Source organism: Lingula anatina, chromosome 8, assembly GCF_051362555.1.
Source record: "Lingula anatina isolate TDL-2025a chromosome 8, LinAna3.0, whole genome shotgun sequence".
NCBI lineage: Eukaryota > Metazoa > Brachiopoda > Lingulata > Lingulida > Lingulidae > Lingula > Lingula anatina.
The window spans coordinates 12,646,225-12,652,817 of NC_141774.1; the positions used below are offsets into that span (position 1 = coordinate 12,646,225).

The 6,593-nt window shown below is 38.3% G+C and overlaps 1 long non-coding RNA gene across 1 annotated transcript; it reads right to left on the reverse strand.

The window, feature by feature from the left end:
• Positions 1–3,331: 3,331 nt before the first annotated feature.
• Positions 3,332–6,322, reverse strand: LOC147760365 (uncharacterized). The gene is made up of 2 exons (XR_015330848.1): positions 5,663–6,322; positions 3,332–4,047 (listed from the first exon to the last, which is right to left on the reverse strand). It is a non-coding gene; the product is annotated as an uncharacterized LOC147760365 (long non-coding RNA).
• Positions 6,323–6,593: the final 271 nt, after the last annotated feature.

Here is a 6,593-nt window from a genome sequence, read left to right on the forward strand (position 1 = left end):
CAGTTAAAAGGCCTTATATTGGTGCCACAGATCTTGAACTTAAATTGAGCTATAACGAACTCCGTATGGCTTGCATTTCATCAAAATGTGCTATCTTCTTGGTGGGATAATCAGAGAGAAAACTTTTCATTTTTTACTAAAGTTGCGTCACCTCTACTCCTTTTATCAGGCACGCATTTTGTTTGTTTGTTTGTTTCTTTTTTTTAATGCCCTTCCTTTCCTATGTTGGACCCTTGCTTCTCAAGATGTTCATATGTTCATACAGTACCCGGGGCAAGTTAGCAGTCGACATTTGAAAGAGTAAGGACAACTCAATACTTAAACTGCCGAGGTGTGAACAGCTGTGGACGTCATCGTGCTCCACAACGTCAAAGGTGAAACCAAACGTTATCTCAATGCAAAACCAAATGAAAATAAAAGCATCCGAAGTCAGCTTACTAGGAACGTACTAAGCAGGCCTATCAGTGGATACGATCCAAATTGTTTTGATTCTGTAGCTTTTCTGGTATTAAAGAACGTCATACCACCTGTTAACCAAACGATATCTCCTCGGCGGAATTATTTGCCAAATTTGTTTTACTGAAAATTTCCGTGGCGGCAATCGCACCAGTAATTAAACACTTGAATGTATTTTTTTTTATTCTCTCCTCTTATGGTCTCGCTAAAATTAAAACCCTCCTGTTGTGAACCGCCTTTGATCGCAAGGTACTCTTTAATATCATGGGTAAAGCCAAAACCAATCTTAGTATAAAACCAACTCCGAGCTCCGAGTCGGGTTGTCAAACACGACTTCGTGTACATCATGAAGTTCACCGTTCATTTCGGGGACTGGGGTTGCGTGGGCTGAAATGCGTCACCCGGATTATCGATTGCGACAGCAGGTCTCAACATGCACACCTAATCTGGCGCTCTCCGTGACGAGGTTGAAAGTTTCCATCTGATCCATCAGAATCAACGGAGCTGTCGTGGCTACGTGGTAACGCTGCTGGCTTACATACAGGCAGACTCTCGGTCGCTAGTTCGAGTCACAGTAGTTATCTTCTCATTTCTCTTTTTGCCAGAATTAATTTTTGAAAATTGCGATTGATTACTATAAGAGGAAACTCGCACGTACGGAGGGTGGGCGGGTCTGTCACGGAGCAGTCGGTAGCGTGCATGGATACAAATGAGACATCAAAAGCGTCATCAACAATGGTAACTCAAAGTCACGGGTTCGAGTCCCGGAAGAGGCACGTCAGTCCATCACTACAACGACCTTGCCCCTGAATCGGGATGTCACGAGACGGGAACGAATAAGGGATCTCGTGGGACTTAGCAAATTACCTTTTGCATAAAAATACGGTATACTTTAGAAAGTGTACATCTGCGTCGACAATTCTATTTCCTTTCTCTTCAGTTAAAAGGCCTTATATTGGTGCCACAGATCTTGAACTTAAATTGAGCTATAACGAACTCCGTATGGCTTGCATTTCATCAAAATGTGCTATCTTCTTGGTGGGATTATCAGAGAGAAAACTTTTCATTTTTTACTAAAGTTGCGTCACCTCTACTCCTTTTATCAGGCACGCATTTTGTTTGTTTGTTTGTTTGTTTGTTTGTTTTTATGCCCTTCCTTTCCTATCTTGGGCCCTTGCTTCTCAAGATGTTCATATGTTCATACAGTACCCGGGGCAAGTTAGCAGTCGACATTTGAAAGAGTAAAGACTACTCAATACTTAAACTGCCGAGGTGTGAACAGCTGTGGACGTCATCGTGCTCCACAACGTCAAAGGTGAAACCAAACGTTATCTCAATGCAAAACCAAATGAAAATAAAAGCATCCGAAGTCAGCTTACTAGGAACGTACTAAGCAGGCCTATCAGTGGATACGATCCAAATTGTTTTGATTCTGTAGCTTTTCTGGTATTAAAGAACGTCATACCACCTGTTAACCAAACGATATCTCCTCGGCGAAATTATTTGCCAAATTTGTCTTACTGAAAATTTCCGTGGCTGCAATCGCACCAGTAATTAAACACTTGAATGTATTTTTTTTTATTCTCTCCTCTTATGGTCTCGCTAAAATTAAAACCCTCCTGTTGTGGACCGCCTCTGATCCCAAGGTACTCTTTAATATCATGGGTAAAGCCAAAACCAATCTTGGTATAAAACCAACTCCGAGCTCTGAGTCGGGTTGTCAAACACGGCTTCGTGTACATCATGAAGTTCACCGTTCATTTCGGGGACTGGGGTTGCGTGGGCTGAAATGCAGCACCCGGATTATCGATTGCGATAGCAGGTCTCAACATGCACACCTAATCTGGCGCTCTCCGTGACGAGGTTGAAAGTTTCCATCTGATTCATTACAATAAACGGAGCTGTCGTGGCTGCTAGTCCCTTACCTACACTGGTCTATCGTTTCATTGTGTGAAAAGCTCCAGTGGCCAGACAATTTTCACGGTGCCATGAAGATAAACAGTTAAAAAATATCCACAATAAATTCGGCAACCGTAGGATGCGCCAACATATAGATAATTGCGATAGTATTTATGCCAAAACATCAAAATGAATAGCCCTGCCGTTCCAATCGGCAATCCTCGACTGTCGAGTGCGGAGACATCCGAGTAGTTCCAAGTGCTGCCGTTCTACCCTTTAAACCAATCAAAGCAACGGAAAGGGGTCACGTGATCACTTGACCTACATCTGATCGATGTAAACAATGAATTTCCATGCGAAGCTTGCACATTTAATAGATGATTCCCATGCGTTGTTTCAATAAAAAAAATACGTCCTAGGTTTTTAAAATCGATGTCAATATCGAGAGAAAGATTTAAATAGTTGGAAAATACGTGTATTTTAGGTGTATTTATATAATTGGCTAAATGATGACGTGAATTCACGGCAAAAAGGTATGTAGTATAGCCCGTAGACTGTGCACTGTACCACTTCTACAATCGCACACAGGTCACACTATTACCCAATATAGTGATCATATAATCACTTGCATGTATGTTCAGTAATGTTACATTGAATGCATTTTAAATTCTCAGGTGTGTTAAAGCGCATATAATCACTTAAAATTATTTGACTCAATATTTTACACTGATAAATAGTATAAATGCATGTGTAGAGTTACAAACTAGGTATCATGCGGACTGTCTGTTTATGAAGCTGGCAAGTGCTCAAAAAATTATTTCAAAAATATATAAGTGCTTCACTAGGTAGAATAATTGAGTTTTTTATGTTCAAGTTTATCTTTAAATTGCAGAGGTACAATTTTTAAAGAAGTTTAATTGTTGCAATTAATTGCAGCATTGTCTAGTAATAACAGCATATTAAAAGAAATAACAGCTCACATTTAACAAGGCTTTTATGATATATATAATATATTTTTCCAACTTAATTATTTCAACTGTGAAATTATAACTTTCTACATTTCTTGTGCATATCTGAAAAAGATTAATAAAATGCCATTCGAACAGGTACACTTAAAGTTTTGCAAATGGATTTTAGGTCTAAGAAAGCAGGCTAGCAATACCATTTTTAGAGCTAAGCTTGGCAGTTACCCCATTATTTCAACTATAACTAAACCTGTCTAAAGATTAGTCTTAGACTGGAACAACTACTAGTACATAATAGAACTGTAAATCAGGTGCACAGTCTTGAGCAAGATACAAAAGGAAACACATGGACAGAATCTATCCGAAGATAACAACCCACCAAAGAAATTATATCAAATAGAAAACCTTTTAGAAATATTGAACATAAAAATCGAAAAACACTTCTGGCAGGAATTAAATAGCTCAATCTCAAACAAATTAAGGGCATACAAAACAATAAAAAAATATTATGAATGTGAAAATTACATCAAAATGAGTGTCTCCCCATTAAATATCAAAACACTTGCAAAAATTAGACTAAGTGACCACAACTTTTTTTTTTTTTTTTTACAAATAATGCAGATAGCTGGCAGCACTGGTGACTTTGATATACCAAACCCTGAGACTGATCTCAATTTCTTGGGAGATGGACCTTGTATTTTGGGAAGAGTACAACTGGTTGATGGTTCTGTAAAAGAAGCAAAATAACATTTTACTTTTCATACCATATATATTAGTGCATTATAATGTGCAGATACTGACTACTACAAAAACAACTTTAACATTGGATAAATATCCAAGTGGGTGTAACAAAGATATGTAAAAATAGTAATGTGCTCAAAATTCAGTTATAAAAACAGTTGCCCTGTATAAATAAAAAGACAACATAGAATACATATTTCAAATAAAAACATCTGGATACCTGGATACACAAATGATTTAGCAAATACAGAGCAGACCGCAAATCCTTGATTGTTGCAAGTGCAATTGTATATACAATCACTATGATTTAACTATAAAATAAATAAATAATAATGAAATAAGATAAGACAGTCGCATGTGAGTTTATCACATGATTGACACCAAGTGATATTAACAACTATAATTACATATATCCTCATGATTCAAAGGGCATAGGGTAGGTATAGGATTCAATGTATTAGTGGCTCAACATGTTCCTTTTATGAGGAACTAAGCTGTAACAAACTATAGGCAAATGAGACCCACTGTTTAATATTTGTTGCAACTAAGACAAATAAATCAAGTTTAAAGATCTAATAATTAATAGGGAGCCCACTAGCATTCTGCTGCCCAGATTAATATCAGATGCCTTGAATAAAAGTGACTCTTCTCTTTAAACTGAACTACATCTACCAGTCACCCTACTCATTATAATTATTCCTTAATTGATACTGTTTGTCAACGTATTTCTTTATTGATACTATTTATGTATACCTTTACTGATTTTATTCATAAGGGAAAGTTACAAGGATTATTCCTAACAGTCCTAATTAAATTAATCACATTGCAGCTTGTTCTGTGAAAAGCTATCCTACTTTTTCTGGCTCACAATATACAGTAAATATTCCCTCAAATACATTCTCATTGAAGTTGGGCTTAGCCTATACATATTTATATTCACTAATGGTTGCACATGTGCAACAATGTAACTGGGGGGGAGGAACACTCCACAAATAACATAAAAGATTCTACCATGATACTTAAGCCTCTGTCTCATAAAGTCCCACCATAACATTTGTTTGTATATCTTGTTGTGTGAAGCCTTACATTATTTTGTGTAAATGCAATGCTAATATGGATGAACTAATAATGAGATGTTAATCATGGCAAGAACATACAGCTAGCTTAGGCTGTATTCCCAGAGCTTTTAGATTGATCTGTCCCCGCAGGGAGTCTCACTAGATTACTGGATTACTAGATTTCTCACTAGATTATCCGCCTTAAATGTCCGTCCCGCCTACTACAAGCTGTAAGGGGGTATTTGACTTTCGTGTCCGCCCCACTGACAGCTGTTTAGCGTGAACCCCTAAAGTAGATATATCTAATCTCTGGAAATGGGGTCTTATTCAACAGAGAATGAGTTGTTTCATATCTTAAAACCTCTAAGTATTTACAAATAAAATAATAATAACACTAATAAACTTTTTTATCATTGTCTTTTTTTTTCTTTCTTTCATATCACTTTTATCAGTCACATATTGTTATGTAACATCAGCCACGTACAATGTAAACATCACACGATCAGGGCTGATTTAAAAACAAATTACAATATGTTGACATACCTTCTTCAGCAGGACTGCCTTGTTTCTCAGCTTTCTCATACTTCTTTGCCGCCTGAGATAGCCCCTTCTTGTTAGTTAGCTTTCTGTAGCAAGAAAAGTGACATCGTGGTTTGGCTTCCAAATCGTCGAATCCTTTATCTAAATCCGTACTTTACGGATCCACTGAACAGCAGCGGCTTCTCTGCTGCCAAATTTCCGCCATTGTTTCGCTGCGACTCTAAAATTTTCCCAGCGAACACGTGTGATGGTATCTAGAGTCTCTTAATTAGCTACCTTCTTCTATGTGCATGCAACACGAAAGATGAGAATTTGGCGAAGATTTCGCGTCTCCCTCCTCAGACTCTTCATTACAGCCGACCATGCTGCTTTGTTTACATGGCATGGCCTGGTGGGAAGGTGACGTGACCCCCTTTCCGTTGCTTTGATTGGTTAATCTGATCTGAATCTGATTAAAAGGCTCGAACGGCGGGGCTATTTATTTTGATGTTTCGGCATAAATACTACCGCAATTATCTATATGTTGCCGCACCTCTCGGTTGCCGAATTTATTGTGGATATTCTTTTACTGTTTATCTTAATGCACCGTGAAAATTGTTTGGCCACATCACATATTGAAGGAAAGAGCTTTTCTAAACGCTTTTATGCATATCAGGTAGGGGACTATGCGTGGTAACGCTGCTGGCTTACATACAGGCAGACTCTCGGTCGCTAGTTCAAGTCACAGTAGTTATCGCCTCATTTCTCTTTTTGCCAGTAATTTTTGAAAATTGCGATTGATTACTATGAGAGGAAACTCGCACGTACGGAGGGTGGGCGGGTCTGTCACGGAGCAGTCGGTAGCGTGCATGGGTACAAATGAGACATCAAAAGCGTCATCAACCATGGTAACTCAAAGTCACGGGTTCGAGTCCCGGATGAGGCACGTCAGTCC